A 25,757-nucleotide genomic window follows, 5' to 3' on the forward strand; every position below is an offset into this window, starting at 1 on the left:
CGAAAGAATCCTAACAACTTGAGGAAGATCTAAAAGCTTGAATCAATGGACTCTGAAGTGCAGAAGCAACTTACTATGGCACTTGAAGATCTTGATGCAGCGATGAAAGAAAATAGCAGTTTGAGGAGAAGTCTGGATGTTGCTAAAAATTTCATTGAATCTCTGAAAGAACAAGTGTACACATCCAAAGAGAATAGAAAGGAACTGATGGATAAACTTAAGGAGAAAGAAGAACAAAGCATTGACAATCAAACCCTAAAAGACAAGACAAATGAATGTGAGAAGCTTGCTAGAGATAATGTAGTTCTGAAGAATGAGATGTAATCCATTGTGATGAAGATGAAAAAGGAGATTGAAGACAGGAAAAAGAATGAGGAAAATTTGACACAGTCATTGAAGGATAGATCTGAAGAATGCTACAGATTAAACTATGAGAATGATCAGTTGAGACTTGAATTGGTGCAATCCAAAAATGATGGGCAAGAACTTGAAAGGCAGATCATAATTTTGAGAGATGAACTTTCCACTGCTAATGAGAACAAAGAAAAATTCAAAGATAGCTCAGCCATGCTAGATGAGATGCTAGAAAGTCGGAGAAGTGGAAAAGACATGTGAGGAATTGGATATGAGAAAGGAGAATCCTCTGGTTCTAGACAAAGCAATCATCAGAAGAACAAGAGACCTCTGATAAGACAACCTAATGCTTATAAATTCAATGGTAAATATTTTGTTTGCAATAAATTCAATCATATGGCAAGTCAGTGCAAAAATAGGATGATGAGAAATGGTCCTACCTTTACCAGTCAATGTTTCAAATGAAACAACTTTGGTCATAAGCCAAACATGTGTAGAGAAGTGATGAATAATTTCTAAAATAAGAGATGCTATGCTTGTGGAATGTTTGGACACATTTCTAACCAGTGCAAGATGAGACCCGATCAGATGAACTTCAGGCCTATGCAAGGAAATATTGTTTTCTATGCATGCAACAAATCTGATCACATTCCAAAATATTGCATAAGCAAGAATGCTCTGATAGACAAGGACAAATTAGATGAAAAGGGTGTAGCAAAGGTTGAAGAGGTCAGAGAGCAGCATAAGAAGATGTGGGTTAAGAAGGAAGATTCAAATGCACAGAATGGCTCCACACCCGATTCTGGTGTTGGAACCTCGTCCGGTAACTAAGGCCAAATGCCTTAGGGGGAAGCTTTTCATGCAAATCCTTAAAACCCCCTCTTGGGATCTGTAATTGGTTGTAGAAGGTTGCAAAAGATTTTGAGTGGTAGTGCAATTGATGTTGAATAATATTCAGAAGATTTCATGGCGATCTGAGAATCCGGTGATGAATTTTTAGGAAGAAAAGTATTTGCCTTTAGGGTTGTGCATTTATTACAACTTAAGTTAGATTTTTGATGAATAAAATGGCATTCTATCATTCATTCTTCACATTGCAAATGAAGCGAAAGAGCAGAGGAGTGAGATGAAAGAGATTGAGCACCAAAACCAAAGCTTAAAGCAATCCGACAGAAATTTCTAGCATCTAGTTCAAGTTGAAAAAGTATTTATCTATGTTTGAGCTATCTATTTATAACCCTATTTTGAAACGACATCATCATCCAGTATGGTAACTCCATCGGTAGTAGAGATTACTGATAGGGCAAGGCCAATATTCGAGAAATACCCATTCAAATCAGTAGAAGATGATCTAAATGGAGCATTTTCTTCTATGTCGTATGGAGTATTGTATAACGAGGACATTAGGGCATACATTCACTATAATATTGAAGAGCTTGGCCATGCAGATATGTTATCATTATACACCAAGCATATGATGGATGAGATGGGGAACCTGAAGCCCAATTTCAAATCACTTCAAGATAAGGGTTTTATCCAGTTTGTTCACTTTTCGATTTTTGATGAACCTGAATGGGTCAGGTATATTTTGAGCCGAATTCATGATGATTTTATATGGATAGATAGACCATGTGAGATCACAAAGCAAGCCATTCAAGCGGTAACCTGTTAAAATGCAACTAGTGAGATCCTTAGTCTGAGGCATGTAAAGAACACAACTGTGACTATGGTAACCGGATCCCAGCATGACAATCAATCGATGATAATCAGTGATATAGTTGAACATGATGTGAGATTTGCATTGATGGTGATAGGGTATACGGTGTACCAATATAGCAGACAAAATTCAATATCTAGTACTGCAATATATATAGCCTATCAGATACTCAAGGATGACAAATTGTATGACTTGTGTGGAGTATTTCTTAGTGAGCTTATGAGAAACCTGAAGAAGATTAAACAAGAAAAGAAACATGTTTTCAAGTTTGGTTCTTTGATTGTCTATTTGGCATTTTACTTTATGAATGAGATCCCCAATATAGGAAAGGTACAATGGGCATATGACAAACTGGTGGCAGTTCAAATCAAAGAAGGTTTGTAGGGATTAGGAGATGTTCAAGCTCAAAAAGCTACTCTTTGGGGCTATTTCAAATCATTCCAAGGTATGATGAAGAGTAGAGAGAGGATTCCTAAAGAAATTGTTGAAAAATATGAGGATACCATATGTTTCATGGTAGATAAAGACCAATGCATTATGGAGGTAGTAGAACCAAGAATAGTATGGATCATGCTCATGCGGTATGAAGTGGATGGAAACACTCTTGATGCATATGATCAATACCTTTTGAGTAAACCGATTGATGAGAAAGAAGAAAGGTTTGGCACTTACAAGGAGAAAAGTCTAGACCTACATAATAAATTCATTGATCCTAGAAGAAAGAGGAAGATTAGAAAAGAAGTAGAAGAGCTTGCAGAGAAAATGGGTATAACAAAGGAAGCGGTTCAAAGGGCTAGAGAGCAAAATATTCTGAAAGAGGAGGACATGGTAAAACTAAATACAAAATTTTTCTCCACTCCTCCCAAGAAAATCAAGCCAAGGCAAACCAAGTTAGCACCTACCTCCGGTGCTTAGAAGCTTGTCCCTCCACCCAAGCCACAAACCAAGTCAACTGGTGGAGTCAAGAAGAGAAAGAAAGGAAGGCCAGAAAGGGAATATGTAGCAGTCACTGTAGAGGATGAGACAGTCTGACGAAGCAGTGAGAGAGGTGAAGAAGACAACTACTTATGCTAGGGAGGTGAAGAAGCCTCAATCCAGTGGAGCTTAGTTGAGCAAGAAACCAAGAACTGAAGTTGAGCCATTCGATAGATCCAGATCAAGCAAGAAGCCAAAGTCTGAAATTGATGAAGCTTTGAAGTCTAGTAAGATAGAAGGTACTTATATTGTTGTACCCCCAATGACATTAAGTGAAGTAGTTAATGAAGTGGTAAAGGAAGGTAATTTGAAGAATATATCTGTATATTATGAGAGTTGTGATGAAAATGACCAAAGAGCATTAGAGGAAGCCATTGTACAGTTTATGAATGTATATAGAAAAGCCCTGATAGAACTATCATCTATGATTTTGAAGGGTTTGTATGATATTTTGGATGCTAGGAGGCATACAACCAGCTTGGAGGATGAGAGAATAAAAGAACATGTATTAGTTAATTTGTGTTTTGTCATCTCTGAGGCTGAAGTTGACAGATTGCTTAAGATTGCAAAATACAGATTCATAAGCAAAAAGAGAGTGAACAAGATTATGCTCAGGAAAATAGATGAAGTGGTTAAAGAGACCGAATCTATTTTGAAATATTTTTGGAAGACCATAGATGTGAAGTTAATCTGGTGAAAGATGACACCCCTCTGGAAGTGCATGTACATGAAGATACCTCCATTTCAGAAGTGCAAACAATGGTTTCTAATGTGCAAAAAGATCAGTCAACTGAGCAAGCCATTCCGACAGAGCAGATAAATGAACAAATTATAGTTGTTGATTATCAGAATGTTGGAATCTCTGGTGAAGCTGAACAAAATCCTCCGGTGATAGAGGTTGATTTTAAAAAGGTAGCTGAGGAGACTGGAGATGGTAAAGGCTAAGTTGATGCAAGAAAGGGAGTAGATGATGAAAAGGAAGAAGTTGTAGAGGAAGATGTAGATGCAAAAGTGGCAGAGAAGGAGAAAGGAGAAAAGAAAAGTGAACAGGTTATGGTGATAGTGGCAAGAGACACTATAGAAGACAAGGGAAAACAGATTGTCACTGACTCGGATGATTTCACTCAAGGACCAATAGATCTGAGTTCACTATCTCCCATGTAAGCACTGAAACTAGCAACTCTTGCTCAAGCAAAAGCAAGTGAGGACTTACTCGAGTCTCACATCGAAGACAAAGAGTTGATAACTTTAGCCACAAATGTATTGAAGAAAATTTTGCCATCTTTCAAGCATGATTCAGGTGATAATCCCTCCGATAAGCTTAGAAGCATGCTTAATGCAGTAGACTCTCATTTTGTGTCTTTGGAGAGAGCAATAGATGCTAAAGTTTTGACTCAATTTAATGATATGAGATTGAGGACAATTTTCAAGGTGATTGAAGGAGATGGGGTCAATTTGATAACCGCTATGAAGAACATACAAGATGTATTAGATGAAGGCGGTCAAATATATAAGTCATGTTTATTTTTGCCTAAGTTTTCTATTAACATTGACAAGAAAATAAAAGAGTGTGAAGGACACCTAGCTAGCATATGTCAATCCTATGTACCTCAGTCAGTCTTTGCTAGCAATTTTGAAGCTCAAGTTATGGGTATACTTGATAAGGTAAAGAGATTAAATCAGGAGAAGGACAAAATTTTAGGTAGAGTGGGAGAATTAAGAAGCCTTATCACTCCCTGGCTAGATACATTGATCAATAGTAACCAAAAAGAAATGAATGCTCTAAATAAGAGTGTTCTAACAGACCGTACAAGAGAAGAGATGCATGCTTATTTGTTTAGTGCTTTGATAAACATTTTGGAGAATTTGAAGAAGGGTTGGGATGACCACATGTAGTCCTTGAAAAACAAATTTTGTTGATATCTTCAAATTTTTGTAAGCCACTTTATATATCCCTGTACATAAATTTTGGCAGATATCCACCTTTGACATTGATGTCAAAGGGGGAGAGAGCAAAGTGAAAAATGATACATATTCTTCAAGGGAGCTTATTGATTTATTGAGGTATTGTAGTTTTGAAGTTTTGCAGACGGTTTTGACAGTGTCTTTTTTCATAGTGTTGCCATCAATGCCAAAGGGGGAGATTGTTGGCAAGAGACACTGTTCTGGTGAAGATTGATCAATGCATGAGAATTATTTAGGAGTTGTCATTGATGGCAACTCAGTTCATAAATCATATCCGGTATATGTAGATTTGATTTATCAGAAGTTGTATTATCCATTGGGCATAAGTCTCGAAGGTGGAATACCGTATCCGATAGAGTATGAGTACATTGTGCAGATCTTGATTTTGGTTGCATAACTTTGGTTGCAGTAATAGAGGGAGATGATTCGAGGTTTGAGGCATCTTATTTTGTAATTCTAGTACATTTGGTATTGCTTCATAAGCGAGATTGAAGGTCTGGTATCCGGTAATTCAGGTAGAACAGAGTCATTTTGATTGTAAGTGATGTAACGTGTGATCCAGAATCTTTGGGATAATTTTGGTGGTTGTTGTTGAGTTTGAGGTAATTGTGCTGACACATGAGAATCATGTTATCATCTTGTTTAGGTTCACATATGAATGTGTGGATGAATTGAGCCAACTTGTTGGTACACGTTTCATGTTTTGCAATATTATGAAGCCAACATATTGTATATCTATTTTGGCGGTGCAGATATATAAGATTGACTTGTATGACCATTTTGGCATGGTAGATTTGTGAATGATGATGTGTAATGAGATAATGAGCATCATTATGTAGATTTGGTGCTCCAGTATATGATTGTGTAGTAGAACAGAGTAGATAAGCAGAACAGAGGAAGACAGTCAAACTGTGCTTAACCGGAACTGCTTTTTGGCATTTGTAGATGCTATATATCAGCTCAGTTATTGTTATTGCTTTTGTAACTCATTTATAGGATAGTGAGTCCTCTAGGGTTGTAGCCCTCTTTTGTATTTGACTAGTGAGCTCTAGGCAATGTGCCTGAATGCAAGTGCATTCCCTTTTTGTAATATTATCATACTCTTGATCAAAGTATAATAATATCGCGGGTCTCAATCCCACCGTGGCTTTTCCCTTTCCGTATTTCCACATAAAAATTCTGGTGTTATGGTTTGTGGTTGATTGGTTTATGTTTCTGCACTTTACTTTCATTCTTATGCATCTGGTGGTTTAAGAATCGGTTTAATAAATTTGTGAATTGCATAACACTGATTCACCCCCCCCCCCTCTCAGTGTTTGTTGATTCCAACATATCAATATTTATATTTTGGCCAAATATTATTTTTGATCTTGTCAAGAACAATCTATTTTGCATTCTTGGTCCTCATTGAAGCTATGGTAGCATTGGGGCATCAATCGGCATCAATCGTGTCTCTTAAGGGAGAAGTTTGGATCACATGGGCAAAAATGTTATTATCTACAAAATTATTAGCGGAAGGGTAATGGTTAGAGTTCATCTCTACCATAATACTGAAGGAGAGAAATCTTCATTTCTTAGGAAGGATGACCAGACAAGAGGACATTCTTTCAATCATTTTAGTGTAAAGGCACTAAAGAATCAGTTCGGGTAATCTCCGAGTTAACGAGTTCTTTAGGGCTTGTAGGGGATTGTGTATATATGGAGGTGGTCTCATTAATTCTAAAGCCATTGTTAGTGTTTTGGATGGATCATGGGTCTCCACCCTCTCATCTAGGCTCACCTTTCTATTCTTTCCACATGAATGTTTTTGTTGTTAATAATAAGAGGACAATTATTTCGAATGTGCCCCTCCTTCCTATAGAGATAACATACATTGATGCCACCAAGTACCTCAATATTACACCGATATAAATAATTGCCAAGGTTGATTTCAAGAATATCATGTATTTCAATGCGGGCGGAGAGTGATGATAAAACCCTAACATCCATGTGTGGGAGTGGGGTTATAGCCTAATCGATTCTAACAACATTGTCGATCAAGCTAAGCATCTATGCTAGAAAAGCCCACAAAACTAGGAGCACGTTTTAACTATGAGCCACCTAGGGCTAGACAGGGCCAAAATTTCATCATTAATAGCATTCAAAGACCGAGAAATTGCTCCAAACACATACTTCCTTATAGTCAAAAACTACTTATCAACAACCATTTTTGCATTTCATAATTTTTTAAATAGAACAAGAAGAGATGCTTTTGCACTATTTTGCATAATGAAGTATAAATGCCTAGACACTTGGTCCAAATATTCATAACTCATTCATCAAATTATCTACGCAAGGGGAGTTTGTTAATGTCTATAGCCACAAGAAAAACTACAATATTCCTTAAGCTAACCATTTCATTATTAATGGCAGATTCTATTTTTTGGTTCGACAAAATAAATAGAATTTTAGGGCAAGCAAATGGACACTTACGTTGTCCTCCATGGGTTATGTCTCCTTTTCCATTTTAACTAAGGTTATAGATGTAAAATTTAAATGTTGAAGAGATTTGCAAGTGTTTGCTAGAGACAACTTCCTTGAAAGTCTTAGGAGAAATATGGGTCATCTTTTCTTTGTTTTTCGTATTTACAATTTTCTCAGAGATGCTTGTACCCTCATCTAGGGTCTCACTCATGTCCATTATTGTCAAGGTATCGTCACACAAGGGAGACCAAAAATCCCAACAAGCAAAATACACTACTAGATCCAAAGTAGTCAAGACAAACATTGATGAGAAGACATAATGGGATGACAAAGGACACTTACTCTTACCCCTACCTTGTGGAGGAGGCTTGACCTCCTCCACTACTTGTTTAGAAGTATTCAAAGCTTTCCACACAAGCCTTCCTCAAAACCCTCAACTCTAAATTTCGTCTATAATATATTTATTAAATATCATTAAAAAATAATTCAACTAAATTTTTAACATTAATTAATAAATAAAATTAACACCTTTCTAAAATTTCTAAACTTTAAATTTTAAGATTACTCGTTATTCTAAAACCACAAAATCATTACTTATAAAATACTCCTAAAACACATTCTCAATAACCATACCTAAAATATAGAAGCCTCCTCCATAAATACATAAACCTAACATCTTCTAAAAGCTATGAATTAATCAACCCCATGTCCCCATGCAACTACTTATGGATATTTCTGCTTAAATTTAAGCAACTGGAATGTTCCCGTGTAAAATTTTAATTAGGAGAAAAGGATAAGTTGGAATCTTTCTCTATTTTAGTGGAGCAACAACCGCTTAAAGATTGAAAATAACCCCATGTCTCCATGGGGCTGCTTATGAACATTTTCCGCTTTAAGCAACTGGAGTGTTACTATGTAAAATTTTAATTAGGAGAAAATAATTAATTGAAATCTTTTCCTATTTTAGTGGAGCAACAACTACTTAAAAATTAAAAATAACTAGGGGAGAGGCCCCAATAGTTGAGTGTGTTCCAATTGTTGTGATAGTAGTTGTTGATTTAATACCCATACTTGTTGATTTAATGTCCAATTGTTTTTACATTGCACCAATAGTTGTGACTTTAATACCCATAATTGAATGAAATGTACCCTAAGTTGTAAAAATCAACCAATCATGTGATGCCACATCAGCTCCACAAGTACAAGGGGCCCTTATGCATGACTATTAGTCTCACCTTTTTTGGGGTTATTTTGGACACCTTGGCAAAAATCATGTTGAAGTGCCATCATATTTGATGATGTGGCACTGAAACCTTAGTTACAAGCAAGGGACTTTCCAAATAACATGCTTTAAAAATTAGGAGTGATTTGAAATTTCCACATAGGATTTTGAGAAGCGCGAAGTTAGGGTGCTCAACTATTGGGTCCTCTCCCCTAGAGGTCCCCATGCAACTACTTAGCTTATTTTGGCTAGCAACTGTTGCTCAACTTTTTGTGCAACAATTCGTGGAGCTGGTGACCCCATGGATAATCAAATTTGTTGCTTGTTTTTAAGAAATCCTCTTAAATGATATTTTAAAATAATTTGTTAATAATATTTCTTGCAAATAAAATTTGGAGGCAAAATTGGCCTGCTAATGGGCTTTTGAGAGCTAATCCTCCTAGGAAGGGCGATAAAAGCCAGGAGTGGGTTCCGCCAGATAAGGGCTGGACCAAGATCAACTTTGATGGGGCTTCAAGGGGGAATCTTGGGATCTCCGGGGCAAGGGTCATAGCCTGTGATGAGAGTGGAAGTATTCTAGCTTTTGGAGCTAAGAGATTGGTGGATGGTACGAACAATGAAGTCGAGTGTCAGGCTGCAATTGAAGCCATTATTATGGCTAAGAAATCGGAGGTGAAAAAACTCTATCTTGAGGGGGATTCCCAGATTGTGTTGAATGGGATTGCTAGGGGTCGGATGGAGGCCTAGCACCTGGACAAACATATAAGAAGGATGAATTACCTTCTGAGTGGGTTTGAGGATTTTAAGGTATCGCATGTTCTCAGGGAAGCGAACGTTGAGGCTGACAAGCTTTCAAATGTTGGTGCAAATGGTTCTTTGGTTGACCATTTTAATTTATTTGAGGACCCATGGAATGTGTGTCCTCTTGAGTGTGGTTGATTATGCTTAGGAAGTGAAAGGAGAATCTGAGATGTGATGAAGAGTTTTGTGTGATTTGTTTTTGATATACAAGATGGAGGGGAAGGGATGAATCACGTGGTTAGTGATCTTCGACCAGGCTGCAAGTTGTAATGGTGGCGTAGGTGTGATGATGTCAGCGATTGGCGGTCTGTTTGGCTGATGATGTATGGTTTGAGGTGATGTGTGTGAAGTAATTATTTCTTGGAGTGGCTTCGGTTATTTAGGGCCTCGTCTCTTTGTGTTTTGGCATTTTGTAGTGGACGGTTTTGGCTTTTGTGAGTGCAGGTTTCGGATGTGAGTGTGGGGAAGGATGGAAGCCAACTTCTCGTTGTTTACAGATGGCCAAATGTCTGCATTTCGTGGTTCAATTTCAAGTAATCGATTGATGAACGTTTTCAGGGTTGATGAGGAAGTTTTTTGGAGGGTTGTGCGCTTGATGTTTGGGGAAGAATTTTTGGACTCAAATTGTCGCCTGCAAACAAATTTGGATATCTTGTCCTTGTTTGTGGCGTTGGCCCTGATGGTGGGAGGTTCGGCAGATGAGGTGTTGCGGGTGACGTCCTTTGTGCTGAGACCTAAATGGTCGGGAGGTCTGGCGGAGGTGGTAGCTCATGCGAAGATTGGCAAGGGTTTGAGAGTGGTGCAAGGGCTGTGGCGGCGTCTCGATGAGGAAATGGGAGTTGTGCAGTCGTTGGTGGTGTGGTTGGCTTCTCGTTATGTGAATGCTCAGATGGAGGATGCAAGAAATGGGTGGAGGGACGTCGTGAAGTTTGGGCAGGAACTGGGACCGATAGAAAGGGCAAAAATGTGTGGCAAGCAGACCTCAGTGAAGTCGCATGCTCCAATGGGTGAAGATGGGCGGCCACTAGTGCGTCACCAAATCCCTTCAAAGAGTGTGAAGGTGGTTGAGTGGAGTTTGCTTCTAGGTGGCAGGTCGGGAACCTTGACAAGTGGTGGGATGGAGATACTTGAGGCTGGCCCTCATCAGGGCATTCCTAATTTCTCTAAAGAGGAGGCCCTTGGTTGGTTTTGATAGGTTGGTCCCATGGGGGTTGTCGGGTTTTGGGTGGGGAAGTTTTTTTGTATGGTTTGCATATGGATTGGTAGGCTTTGTAGGTGTGGTGTCAGTCTCAGGTTCTTTTGGTTTTGTAGGGGCTAGACCCCATTTTGTGGAATGCTGGTGAACAACTTTAAGCATGTAATCTTTCCTTTTTAAGCAATATAAATCTAACCTGGTTATCAATCAAAAAAATAAAAAATAAAAAATTTGGAGGCAAAATTGAAGCCAAATAAATAGGAGAGAAAAAAAATGAAAGAAGTCACGTGTCCTTTTTTCCAATAAGCACTCACTGCTTATTTCCAACCCCTCCTTTTTTCTTCAACTTATTTTCAATTGTTAAGCAGTAGCTGCTTCACAAAAATAGGAAAAGATTCCAAATTTTCCTTTTCCTTAATTAAAAAATTACATGGGGACACTTTCACTACTTAGCAAAAAAAAAACTTAAGCAGTCGCATGGGGACATGAGGTAAGGGCAGGTCCCCATGCTGCTACTTAGTGTATGACCATGCTGCTACTTAATGTATTTTGGCTAGCAGCAATTGCTCAACTTTTTGAGGAGCAATTTGTGGAGTAGGTGGCCCTACTTTATTTTATGCAATCCTCTTAAATCATTTTGTAAATGAAATTATTAGTAATATCTGTTACAAAGTAAAACTGTAGGCAAATACAAAGGAGAGGGAAAAAAATAATGAAGCCACATGCCATCTTTTTCAATAAGCAGTCGCTACTTATTTCTAGCCACCCCCTTTTTTCAAAGCTTTTTTTTTTTTTTTTTAAGCAGGTGCTACTCCACTAAGATTAGGAAAGATTACATTCTATCCTTTTCTCTTTATTAAAATTTTACATAGGAACACTCCAATTACTTAAATTTAAGCAAAAAATGTTCATAAGCAACTGCACGAGGACATGGGTTAAGCTTTGAAAAAAGTGGGGCTAGAAATAAGCAGTGACTGCTTATTGAAAAAACTGACATGTGGCTTCACCATTTTTTTTCCTGTCCTTTTTATTTGCCTACAATTTAGCCTACAAGTTTTATTTGCAACAAATACTACTAATAGTTTTATTTACAAACTGATTTAAGAAGGTTGCTTGAAAATAAGTAGCGATTTTACTATCCATGGGGCCACTTGCTCCATAAATTTCTCCTCAAAACGTTGAGAAGTTGCTAGCCAAAATAAGCTAAGTAGTCGCATGGGGACTTGCCCTAAGCTTTGAAAAAAAGGGGGGCTAGAAATAAGCAATGTTTTCTTATTGAAAAAACTAACATTTGGCCTCACCATTTTTTTTCCTCTCCTTTGTATTTGCATGCAATTTTGCCTACAATTTTTATTTGCAAGAAATATTACTAATAGTTTTATTTACAAAATGGTTTAAGAGGATTGCATAAAAATGAGCAGTGATTTTACTATCCATGGGGTCACCTACTCCACAAATCGCTCCTTAAAAAATTGAGTAGTTGCTGCAAGCCAAAATAAGCTAAGCAACCACATGGGGACTTGTAGTTCATTTTAATCTTTCAAACTGAAATAAAAATATTGTTGTTGTCAATTGATCCTCTACTTAGACTATGTGAAGATTGCAGTTCATTTTAGTTAATTCAATCAAGAAATTTGATCATTAAACATCTATATCAAATCAAAAACCCTACATGCAAAATATTAGATCTTCAAAACCTCGCATGTAAGAAATATGATCATAAAAGATTTGCATGCAAGCAAATGCTAACAAAAATCAAGCAATATGATCAACTATGCAACAAATGAGGCCAATTGCACAACAAATAGGCTCAACTGTGCAGAAATTAGGCTCAACTACGCGGATAGAGATGTCAATTCCGCAATTATGGGTTTCAAGTGCCTAAGTCTAGGTTTGAGATGCACGAAAGATGAAAATCTACCCTTTGACACCTGTATGCAAACAAAAACTCACAAGATCATCATATTTAGACACATTTCATGTTGGGTTCACCAGAATGTCAACTACGAAATTGGGTTCAATTGTAAACATGATCAAAGCAAATCATGAAACTTATAAAATCATGGTAATTAATCCCAATCTAACCAATAAGACCATCAAAACAAAGCATAATTGAAAACATAAATAAAACCATCATTTCTATGCTCCTTTGATGAAGCCTCGCTTCTTCTTCTTTATTCTCTAATATTGGCATGTCATGGATATGTCATTCTCAATTTACAAAGTGCATAAATATGAATGAAAGCAAGGATAATTTGGACAAAATGATAGCGAGAATACTAAAAATCGTGATTCTTTTAAGAATATTATTGTTACTCCCAGATTATTATTGTAATTAGCTCCCCAGATGAAGAAATGAGGCCTCAATTTATAAAAAAATGGATTTCATTGAAGGACCAAAGATCGAATTGATTTTTCAGGAAGTTGAACATACATGATCGAATGCAACTCAAAGTTGTCATTTAGAAGCACAGGATAAGATGAGCCAAAATGGAAAGTTGGAGAGATCTATCATATCAAGAAACGAGGATAAAATGAGTGATTTTAATAAGAAAATTGTTAATTATCTCCACATGTTAGTTAAAATTAGCAAGTAGAAGAAGATATTTATGATAAATTAATAAATATAAATTATTAATTTGTTCCTCATATTTATCAATTAGGTAATTAAATAAAAGAGATTTATTTAATTAATAGATAAAAAGATAATAAATAATTAGGTAATTAAATAAAAAAGATTTATTTAATTAATAGATAAAAAGATAATAAATATTATTTATTTATCTTAGAATAAGTGTTAGTATACAGGACTCAAAAAATTAAATTATTTGACCCTAGGAAGGACCTAATGTCAAGAGGATAAATTAATTGAATAATTTAATTAGACAAATGAAGAGAGAGATTAAGGACAGGTTGACATGATATGATCAAATTGGAATAACACAATATCAACAAATGATAAAGATCAATTGCATGACATAGAGGAAATGTTAGTAAAAAGGGGGTTGTTGCAAGCGATGACTAATTTTTAGTGTCATATATATATATATATATATATATATATATATATATATATATATATATATATATATATATATATATATATATATATATATATATATATATATATATATATATATATATATATATATATCTGTGTGTGTGTGTGTGTGTACATATATGTATATAAATAGATAGATAAATAGAAAGATAGATAGATAGATAGATAGATAGATGGATAGACAAATAGATAGATATACATGTATGTGTCTGTGTCTGTGTATGTGTATGTGTATGTGTATGTGTTTGTGTTTGTGTGCATGTGTGTGTATGTGTATGTGTATGTGTATGTGTATGTGTACATGTGTATTTATATGTGTATGTGTATGTGTATACATGCACACATACATATATACATACATACACACACATACACATACACATACACCTACACCTACACATACACATACACATAAATACATACTTATATACATATATATATATATATACATATTTATATACATGCATATATATACATACATATATATACATACATATATATACATACTTATATACATATATACATACATACATATATATACATACATACATATATAAATACATACTTATATACATATATATACATACATACATATTATACATATTATACATGTATGTATATGTATATGTAAATAAATAATATTTATTATCTTGTATGTATATACATATATATACATATGTATATATATGTATGTATGTATGTATATGTATGTATATGTATATATATATATATATATATATATATATGTACATGTACATGTACATGTACATATATATGTATATGTACACACACACACACACACATTTTTTTAAACCCTCATACACCAAACCATCATATGTGTGTGTAAACCCTCATATATATATATATATATATATATTTAATCGGGAAAGGTTTTTGTTTTTATTAATTAGGAAATTGTAGTATATATAAACCCTCATACACCAAACCACCATATGGGAAAACCACCCACCCAAAACCAGTATGAGTATAAACAGAGATGTCAAACCCTACCCCACCCCACTGTCAAAAAATGTTTCGATACATCATTCCCCAATGGCGTAAACAATTTATCAAAAAAAAAAAACATTAACAGAGGCTTCGACGAAACATAAAATGTGCCAAGAGGTACCATTGATATGCCATTGTTTAATCATCTGCAACTGTTTGAGAGCTCGAAGCACCTGCCACCCCACCAGGTTCACCAACCGCACCACCCTGTTCAACCTGTCTTGCCAGCTCCGCCGGGAACCGTCTAGTGATTGGCCTCCTGCTTCTCACCTCATCAACCAGCCTTGCCTCCACACCCGCTTGTCGGATGATTTCTTTGACCTCCATAATCTGGACATAAACCACTGGGCCTTCCCAACCACGTCGCGCATCATCCCTGGATCGAGCTTTGACCTCCTCTCATCTATGAAGAAAAGAAATTTGGGATTGACTTGCCCGCAACTTGACATTATTTTCTAGAATTCCTTCAGAAAGGTTGAATCCCCAACTCGAAACAACCCACTCCAATAGTGACTCCAAGTTTAACAGGTAAGCCTGCGGTATGATCATCCTCAATACCTTCCCGATTTCCACACACTCGTATCCCAGGTCTAGTCCCCAAGCCATAATTAGGGAGTAAATATTAGCTCTACATCAATACCTATGACCTATGACCACCACATCCTCTCCCAACACCAACTGAACCACTCTCAAGTAAAGCAGGTCCCCAGGACCCCAAAAGGTCGACATCAACTTGGAAGACATCAGAGTAAAATTGGCTTCCATTCTGGGCATCCACAAAAAAAGACTCTGCAAAAAACCGTCGAACTCTGCCAAAAACCCTCTAGCCTTCACCATCAACTCACAACCAAACCTTATTGAATGCGCAATGGTACCAAAAAAAGAAATTAAGTAGGCGCGCTTCACAACCGCTACCATCTCAGAGAGCATTCCGCATTAAATGCTCCTTAGCTCAAACCAGACTACGACATTGGATAAAAAGTCGACCAAAGAACACACACACACTTTGAATTTGCAAGAGTACATTCTTGGCAGGGTGTCTCAATTCCATCACATGATGCATTCATGGCAATCTCGCCACCTCACCTCCCCTTTAGAAAGCTCACACACCACATTTGAGAGCTTGTCATTTGTGACACTCCCGCCTCTTTTCACATGGGAAATACAAAAATCTTGGAATGTTTTTAACTTTTCACAAGTTATATGTATATTTTTGTTTAGCTTCCAACACGGGGTATCACCTTTGATCAAGGCATTTATCACCACCTGGGAATCCCCTTCCAAGTGGACCTTCGATGCCTTCGTGTTTACTGCCAAGTCAGCTGCTAATAAGGCCGCTTGAGCCTCCGCCTCATTGTTGGTTCCATCTTGTAATCTTCTTGCTCCTATGAAAAGGATCTTCCCCTCATCGTCACAGGCCACACACCCCGCACCTGAAGTGCCCAAATTCCCTTTTGAAGCCCCATCAAAATTAATTTTCACGCAACCCCTCTCCGACTTTGACCATGTCATGACATCCGCCTCTAAAGTACCGCTCACAAGATTATCCCTGGGGAACCCATGAGTGGGTCATATATATATGTGTGTGTGTGTGTATACATATATACTTATATACATTGTGCGATGAAAAATATGTGTGTGAAACTAAGGGCTAAAAAGAAAGCTAATTAACCACAAGACATCATACAACTCAAAATTAGAACGATAAAATGAAAACAAAACTCCAATGAAATAGCAAATGCAAACCAAAATCATGCTTAAATTTGATAGTTCCTCGATTTTTATGTATGCTCGATGACATCTTCGGATGTTCGATATTGCTCCATGATATTGATCTGATGATAAATGGATTTGATAAAAATGATAATGGATATGGACGAGTAATGATTTTGGCAGAGTAACGGTATGATGTATGAAAAGTGGATCAGGGAGGATTGGGTCTAAAAATGGAGGGATCAAATAGGCAAGATGAGGAAGGGAAGGATAGGTGAAGAAGAGACACTTGTCCTCCAAAAAAGGACTAGTGGCTCAACTAGATGAAAAAGGAATGACATGTGTCCATGAGGACACATGTCTGTTTTGGGCAAAGCCACCCAAAAATAGGAAGAGTGACATGTGTCCCATTTTGGAAAAGGCCACCCAAAATAAGGAATTGGTTAGGATGTGCACACATGTGTGGGAGGTTAGAAGGGATAGGATAAGGTTAGTTGGAGGGTTGACTAGGCTATGGAAGTGGGATGGAAGGATAGGGTTGGTTAGGATAGGATCGAAGGGAGGTTAGGGAGAAAAGTTAGGAGCCATGTGCTTAAATAGGATTTTAGTCTAATTAATTAATTAAATTAGTTAATCCATGGGGCTTTTGGGAAAATGGACATTTAATTAATTAAAGACAATTAATCAATTGGGATGGCAAAAAGGGGATTAATTAACTAGGTTAATTAATTAGGAGGATAGGATTGGGGGTATTAATTAATTATGAGGAATGAGATATGGAATTAATCAATTAGATTAATTAATTAGAAGAAAATAATTTAAATTTGATTAAATTAATTAACCAAGTTTAGGTGTCTACACATGTATATATATATATATGTGTGTGTGTGTGTGTACATAAATACATCTCTCTCTCCATATATATATACATACATGTATATACATATATACATGTACATATATATGTATATATATGTATATATATGTACATATATGTATATATGTATATATATACATATATGTACATACATATACATATATAGATATATATACACATATATATACATGTATATACATGTATGTATGTATATACACACACACACACACACATATGTGTGTGTGTGTGTGTGTGTGTGTGTGTGTGTGTACATATGAATTATGTACACATATGCATATTACACATATGTGTATATGTATACTTATTACACATATGTGTATATGTATACTTATACACACACACACACATATACATATACATATATACATACATGTGTATTTATGTATATGTAAAACATATACATACATACATACATACATACATATATATGCATGTATGTGCATGCGTGTGTGTTGTGATGTACATGTGCTTCAACATATCGGGCCTAGGTTTTAGCAATCAAGATGGCAACCCATTCCCTGTATTCCTCATGATTATTGGCAAAGTGAATAGATTTATTCCATATAAATTTGAGGTTGGTCTCAAAAGTGAAGCCAATGGCTTTTACCTCTTGGAAGAATACCACATCCACATTCCTCTACATGTTGATAAACCTTCTAACAATTTATTTTTGGTTAGGGGTTTCCAACCCTTTAACATTCCAGAATATACATTTAAGGCTCATGGCACCACTTTATTGTTGCTACCCCAGTGGTGCTCCTAAAGCTACTACAACAACTTGGGAGCCTTTCTTTAGATTCCATTCTTTTAGAGTTTGGCTCAATAATGACCAAATTGGTCTTTTTCCTCTTATATTTTTTAGATATCAAGAACCTTCCATTTCTCGAGGGAATGATTTTTCCTTTCCCCTTATTCATTATTTTAATGGCAGGTGGGGAGCATATTCTTGGAGATGCCTACCTATTAGAGTTCTCCTCATTAGAAAGTGTGGCAATTTCTACTATAGGTTCCCTAGTTAGGTGAATCTCTTGGTCTTCTCCCATCTTGTCATTCTCACCTTTTAATAAGGTATTAATGGTACCTTTGTTATAGGTGCGAGTTTCAATCCCCTCCATGTATGCAATTAGTCCATTATTCTTTGTATTACTGGGGTTGAGTGTATGCATATATTGGACTTGCACTTTAACGTCCTTATAACTAGTATCAATATCTTTCATAACAACATTAGTCTGCTTGTCCAGTCCTTCTTTAGAGTCATCACTATAATATATATGCTTCTCTAAGGTTTCTTGGTTAAGGTTATCTTTCATAGTCTGACTAGAGGATGGCACTGATAATGCAACACAATTCTGATCATCAGATCCATAAGAAGGTTCAGGATCCCCCATCCTACTACTGTAGTGACTTTCACTAATACTAAGCCTTTTGGACTCAAAGTTAGAAATAATATTCTTCACAATAGAGTTGTTAGAGTTGATATTGAGTTGACCATCTTTCTCAACATGATTATAGTTACCCTCACTATTGTAATTAAAGCCTTTAATGGTAAAATTTGATCATTATAATATTCAACATAGTCAATTTTATCCATGTTTATTTTGGGCAATATAATTGTTTTTGATCTTGTCAAGAACAATCTATTGAGCATTCTTGATCCCCAATGAAGTTGGGATAGCATCGTAGGCATCAATGGTGTCCCTTAAGAGAGAAGGTCGAATCACATCGGGGAGCATGTTATTATCTACAAAATTATTAGAGGAAGGGCAAGGGTTAGGGTTAGTCTCTTGCAAAATACTAAAGGAGTCATACATATTCATTTCTTGGGAAGGATGATTGGACAAGGGGACATTCTTTCTATCATTTCAATGCAAAGGCACTAAAGAAACAGTTAGGGTTATCTTTGAGTTAACGAGTTCTTTAGGGCTAGTAAGGTATTGCTTATCCATGGAGGCAGTCTAATTAATGTTAGATCCATTATTAGTGTTTTTGGAGGGAGCATGGGTTTCCACCCTCTCATCTAAGCTCACATTTTTATTCTTTTCTGCATGAGTGTTCTATTGTTGACAAAAAGAGGGCAATTCTTTCTAATGTGTCCTTCTTTCTTATAGAGATAACATGCTTTGATGCCACAAAGTACCTTGACATTACACCAATGCAGAAAATTGCCAAGGTTGATTTCAAGAATATCAGGCATTTCAATACCGAGGGAGAGTGACAATAAAACCCTAACATCCATGCGTGGGAGTGAGGTTCTAGTCTAGTCAATTCTAACAACATTATCGACCAAGCTAAGCATCTGTGTTAGAAAAGTTCACAAAACTGCATGCACATTTTTAATTGAGCCACCTAGGGCTAGACAGGGCCAAAATTTTATCATGAATAGCATTCAAAGATCAAGATTTATTGCTCTAAACACATACAGTTTCCATATAGTCCAAAACTACTTATCAACAACCATTTTTGCATTTCATAATTTTTTTAAAAAGAACAAGAAGAGACCCTTTTGCACCATTTTGTAGAATGAAGTATAAATGCCCAGACGCTTGGTTTAAACATTCATATCCCATTTATCAAAATATCTAGGCAATGGGAGTTTATTAATGTTTACAGCCGCAAGAAAAACTGCAATATTCCTTAAGCTAACCATTTCATTATTAATGGAAAATTCAATTTCCTGGTTAGGCGAAATATATAGAACTTTAGGGCAAGAAGATGGACACTTGCCTTGTGGTTCCCCTTTTCCATTTTCACTAAGGTTGTAGATGTGAAATTTAAAAGCTGAAGAGATTTGCAGTTGTTTGCCAGAGACAACCACCTTAAAAGTCTTAAGAGAAACAAGGGTCATCTTTTCTTTGTTTTTTATCTTTGCATCTTTGCTAGAGATGCTCATACCCTCATCCAGGGTTTCACTCGTGCCCATTAATGTCAAGGTACCATCACACAAGGGCAACCAAAAATCCCAACAAGCAAAATACACTACTAGATCCAAAGCATTCAAGGCAAACATCAATGATAATATATAATGGGATGACAAAGGACATTTACTCTTACTGCTACCTTGTGGAGGAAGCCAAGCCTCCTCCATTGCTCATTCAAGATTCCTCCAAGCCTGCCACGCAAGTCTTCCTCGAAACCCTCACCTCAAAATTTCAGCTACAATATTTTTATTAAATATCGTTAAAAAATAATTCAACTAAAATTTTAACATTAATTATTAAACAAAATTCACACCTTTCAAAAATTTCTAAACTTCAAATTTTAAGATTACTCATTATTATAAAATAATAAAACCACTACTTACAAAATACTCCTAAAACACATTCTCAATAAAAATCCCTAAAATATAGAAGTCCCCCATAAATACATAAACCTAAAATCTTTTGAAACCTATGAATTAATAGAGGGTAAGATCTCATGGGGGCTTTGTGATCTATTTTCATTTAGCATAGGTCTTATAAGGGAACAAAAATTATGCTACAAGATTAATTGGAATTTGTTAAAAAATTGAAGCCCCTAACCTTTAAGTGAGGTTAGAAATTGTTCCATTAGCTTAAGATTTTTTTTTTTTCACTTATCTATAATTAAAAAAATAAATTAATTTATCCATATTAAAAAAAATTAAAACTAAAATTCATAAGACCACAAGTTTCCCAAAATACAACCTTTTTTTTAAAACCTACCTTCCATAGAACCTTACCCCAATCACCCCACATATTTCGGTTAGGCCAGGACTTAAAATAGCGCCCTAATCATGTTAGGGTTTCAGGCCATCTATATAGTTACAAGCTTCCTCGAGGTAGGGTATGATACGTCTGCATATTTTCATCGGCAGCCTTAAGCGCCTTGAAAGCAAACAAAGATTGGATATGTAGGTGATTCAGTAAGCATTTCATTATATCGTGCTGAAGTTTAGCTTCTTGTTGTTTTAATTTATTTTCTCTATATGCTGGTTAGGTTAACTAATTTTAATTCCGTGGCTGAAATATGCACACTGTTTCCAAATCTCATGTTTGGATTCAAGATGATCAGATGAAGAAGAAAATAACTGCAACAAAATGAATTTTATGATTACCGTTATTTAAGTCTCTGATGATCTCTTGATCTTATTAAGGGAAGGTGATGAATGCAATTTGGTCCGTGTTTATGAATCACCCTGATTTTAAATAATTGCGTTATCTTTCTGATTCCCAACACTGAACATTTATATTTTGATTTACAAAGCTCAAGGATTACTAGCCCTAGGGCTCTATACGCTATACTGAGATACACTCTTTTATGATGAAAGATCAATAAGCTGAGAGCTACCTTTTCCCTGACTTTTTGTTAGTGTGTATGATTTTTAGTGTGTATTTTTTTCACCATTAGGGTATCAGTTTAGTTTTTGAGGGTTTCTATGCTGTTTTTTTCCCGTAATATATCTTATTATGGGGTTTGTCTGTGCTATTTTTCTGTCTTAGGGGTTCAATGTTTTATTAGGGTTTTTATGCTGTTATCTTACCACACCTCGTGTCTTAATAGGGTTTCTGTTGGGCATTTCTAAGTTAATGCGTTTTACGTTATACTGTTTTGCTGACGTTCTGCAATGAGGAATGATATAAAATTACACATGTTAGACTACTGAGATGGGCACCATCGATGAGTCAACAGCTTTATACTGAGCAGCTCATAGCACGAGTTCCTTCTTAAGCTACTTGTACTTGTTTGTATTACTACTTTTTTTTTTTTTTTTGATTCTTGGCTGTTAGTGGATTTGGATTCTTTTAAATTTTTTATTGTTGCCTAGGATTCATTTTGCATTAGGTAATTTGATTTAGATGGGCATCTAGTTTTTTCTCCTTATGATTGAAAGCAATATGAGCTCCATCTGATTATCAAGATGAGAATGATGCAAATTGAACTGAAGGAGTTTTCTCAGTTGCCTAGACTTCAATAGTGTTGTATTAGTATGATTCAACCTACTGTAAACTTGGCAATATAATCGTAACCACGGATTATTGTTGCTGTGGTTTCTTTGTTCAAATTTAGACCATCCAAAGTGACTTGATGTGGTAACAGGGAGCTGAACCCATCAACTATTGGACCAACACATCTAATCATTTTACTTCTTACTATATATTTAACACAGCTATAATCATTTTATTTAATTTATATTTTATATTTTGATTTTCTGCTTTGAGATTGTTACATTTGTGAATATCTTTTAATGTTGAATATATCTCGTTATATAGATGCCTATCGCATCCTCGCAATTCAGTCAATCCTTTAAATGTGTGATTCTTTCCATCTCAGATAAGACATCTTCACAATTTTCAGACTTTTGTCAAGTCACAACCATACAATTCACTTGTTTCTTTTAATATTTTAGTCTTCGTATCTTTAGACAAGTTATCAAGGAATTGGATGTGGCGATGATGAGAACTTGAATTACTCTCATTCAAATGGATGAGATATCTTGCAATGTCTATGATTATAAACAAGCACTTTTGAGCCACATTTAATTATACGCAAATGCTAAAATATATTAGCTAGTGGATTAACTTAGGGAGACCAAAATTCAACTAATCTATTTACTTAGGGGTCTTTCTTTTTCTTGGTGTACTGTTCGTTCTGTTTTGTTTTTGGTATTTAATGGTAGGTTTTTTGTGAGATCCTTCTTTTCTGCCAGTTTCCTGAAACCTTCAATCAAGTTAAATTATTTTCCTGAAACCTTCAATCAAGTTAAATAATAACATAATTATAATCCATGCAATTACATCCATTCCTAGGGTTAAGCTTCCCAACCATACATCTAAATGATTAAGTGGGGTTTCAACCATGATGAGGGTTGATTAAGTGGGGGTTCAACCATGATGAGGGTCGATGGTTGAGATAAGAGGGACGTGATAAGGTGCCCTAAATATCCTCTACCCTACCCAAGAGCAGAAACTTTGCCCCTCCTAAGCGTCGTGTGGTTCTTAACAATGCTCACGAGCTGGTGTACCTAGTGGAGCTTATTCATTGTTCCCTCTAACATGACATCCTTCTCTCCTCTTAGGATCCCTTACATTTCACCTCAATAATTGACCAACGTAGGGTTTGTAGGGGAGATTGCAATAGGATGCCCTTAACTCGACCTTAAGCGTAAGAGTCGATTCTCCGCCCCACCTTGGCCTCATGTAGTGTTCTCCCTGCTTTCACTCACTTCCCTACCCTAATGTGACCTATTATTGTAGGTGTAAAATAATTCATATATTTAAATGCATCTATTAGATATCAAATCTAATTATTATAAACACATATATCTAAGAATTAATTCTGCATAGAATGATTTGATATGTTATTAGTCTATTGGATTTGCTGCCAAATTAAATATCTCCTGTTGGTCGATGTTGCCTTAATTTGGTGTGGGGAGGATCTCTTACATCTGACGCTAGACAATGCATTGTTAGGTTTGCTACTCATGGAAAGTTAGATCAGGGGCATGAAATGTTTCCTCCAGAAACTAATTGAATCCAGATATTAATTTCATTCTATTTGATGGATTGTGGAAATATCTTAGCCACAATCCTAGCATTGATGTCTCCTCCACCTCAGCTCTTAACATTCCCAAGTAGTTTGGATTCTTTGCCCCTTACCAATGCATAAGTGATTTATCTTTCACATGTTTCTTGTGTAAGTTTTTAATTGAGGAGATGTCTCATGTGTGAGTGATCTAAGATGGTCGATTCATCTCACACATGGTTCCCTTGTGTCTAATCAAGAGAAAGTGGTATCTCTTGCACACGGGTCACTTTAACAGGCTTGATCAAGATGAATGGTTTATTCTATCCCTAAGTCTACTTTTTGAATATAATATTGAGTGAAGGAAAAATGGAGTAAGAAGAGCATGGCACCTTAAAATAGAAACACTGAAGGATTCAAATACTGTTAAAAGAGGGTTCAAAGATAGAAGCAACAGATGTCACTCTTAGAACTATGTGAGAGTGATCCATCTACCTTTTTATATCTAGGGCCTCCTCGGCTCTCAAGTTGAGAGAGAAGATTTAGGGCTTCGGCCTCCTTGCCTTGCAAGTTGAGAGAAGATATAGAGCCTCTTTGCTTCGCAAGTCAAGTGAGAGCCTAATAGTCTCACAAGTCGAGAGAGAAGAATGAGAGCCTAATAGCCTCACAAGTCGAGAGAAGAGGGATAATCATACTGCAAGTTGAGAAAGAAGAATGACAGCCTAATCAAGTTGATAAAGAAGATTCAGAGCCTAATTGTCTTGCAGGTTGAGAAATTTTCAGAACCCCCTTGCTAATCAAGAAAGATTTAATCTTTTCAACATACCTTCTTGTGCTAAGAAGAGTAATTAGGGATAGGGAGAAGATGACCATCAAAACAAAATAGGATGAAAGCACACCAGTAGGCATATAGGTGAAATCCAGAATGACAATTTATGAATATTTTTTTTTTTCTTTCTCAATAATGATTTTTTAGCACTTTTTATAAAAGGAGGTTTATGAATAATTGTTTTTTTTCTCTTGGTTTATTACACTCAATTTTATCTAGCCTTTTTTGCATCACAGTTTATGAAAGAAAATCAACAAAATTTGACTTAATAATTAGTATGACAATGGAGGTTACATTCTTGGGCCATTCTTGCGCCACTTAAATGAAGTTCGAGTGGAATAGACACAGGAAAAATGAAGCCGCAATTTTCATAAAAAACCTCCTTTGGTTAGAGGTGTGTAGGAATCATTAACGAAGATGAAGGTAAGTAAAAAAAGTATATAGAGGTTTTGTGTCATTTTGGATTTCACCTGCATGTCTACTAGAGTACCTGCATGTCTACACCATCTTATTTTCATGTTTTCCTACGATCAATTACAGTTTGTGAAATTTCAATTTATGATGGTGTTAAATCACTTCAATTGTCTTGGTTATGTCTTTGTAATTCTCATGCATGTTATGACTATTTGATGGACGTTTATAGCATAGGAAGGGGTGATAAGAGTAAAGGCCATTGTATTTTTTGTAGGTTTTTGCATGTCAATTCAATTACAATTGTGCAGAGGTTTCTAAAGCTTTTCTTTACAAATCATTATGTGCATATTCTGCAACGTTGGTAGATTGCAAAACCCATTTCTTTGAGGCAATTGGTCATCTGCTCCTACATATTGCCTATTTTTCCACCTTCAGCTTGTTTGCCAATATCTGCTATATTGGTAGATGAAGAAATCCGTATTAGTCTGTGTTGGCTTGACAAAGTGCTCAAAACATTGATAGAGCTTCTTCCAATGAAGTGCAGTAGAGCCCTTCAAGTACCTTATTGAGCGAGCTATCTAGGTGGTCCATACACATCGGTAATGCCCTGTAATATTTCTGGCTTTGTTGCGAGTGCGTCGTAGGAGTTGTGAGAACTCATC

The 25,757-nt window shown here is 36.0% G+C and overlaps 4 non-coding genes across 4 annotated transcripts; all 4 read left to right on the top strand.

Annotated features, from left to right (window-relative positions):
- Positions 1 to 21,395: 21,395 nt before the first annotated feature.
- On the top strand, positions 21,396 to 21,467 carry LOC131050868 (small nucleolar RNA Z199). Its single transcript, XR_009107047.1, has one exon. It is a non-coding gene; the product is annotated as a small nucleolar RNA Z199 (small nucleolar RNA).
- A 16-nt stretch (positions 21,468 to 21,483) lies between these two features.
- On the top strand, positions 21,484 to 21,560 carry LOC131050865 (small nucleolar RNA SNORD18). Its single transcript, XR_009107045.2, has one exon. It is a non-coding gene; the product is annotated as a small nucleolar RNA SNORD18 (small nucleolar RNA).
- Positions 21,561 to 21,591: 31 nt separating this feature from the next.
- On the top strand, positions 21,592 to 21,675 carry LOC131050861 (small nucleolar RNA U54). The gene has a single exon (XR_009107041.2). It is a non-coding gene; the product is annotated as a small nucleolar RNA U54 (small nucleolar RNA).
- A 271-nt stretch (positions 21,676 to 21,946) lies between these two features.
- LOC131050863 (small nucleolar RNA R64/Z200 family) lies at positions 21,947 to 22,037 on the top strand. Its single transcript, XR_009107043.1, has one exon. It is a non-coding gene; the product is annotated as a small nucleolar RNA R64/Z200 family (small nucleolar RNA).
- The last annotated feature ends 3,720 nt before the right edge of the window (positions 22,038 to 25,757 follow it).

This window comes from Cryptomeria japonica, chromosome 1, assembly GCF_030272615.1.
Source record: "Cryptomeria japonica chromosome 1, Sugi_1.0, whole genome shotgun sequence".
NCBI lineage: Eukaryota > Viridiplantae > Streptophyta > Pinopsida > Cupressales > Cupressaceae > Cryptomeria > Cryptomeria japonica.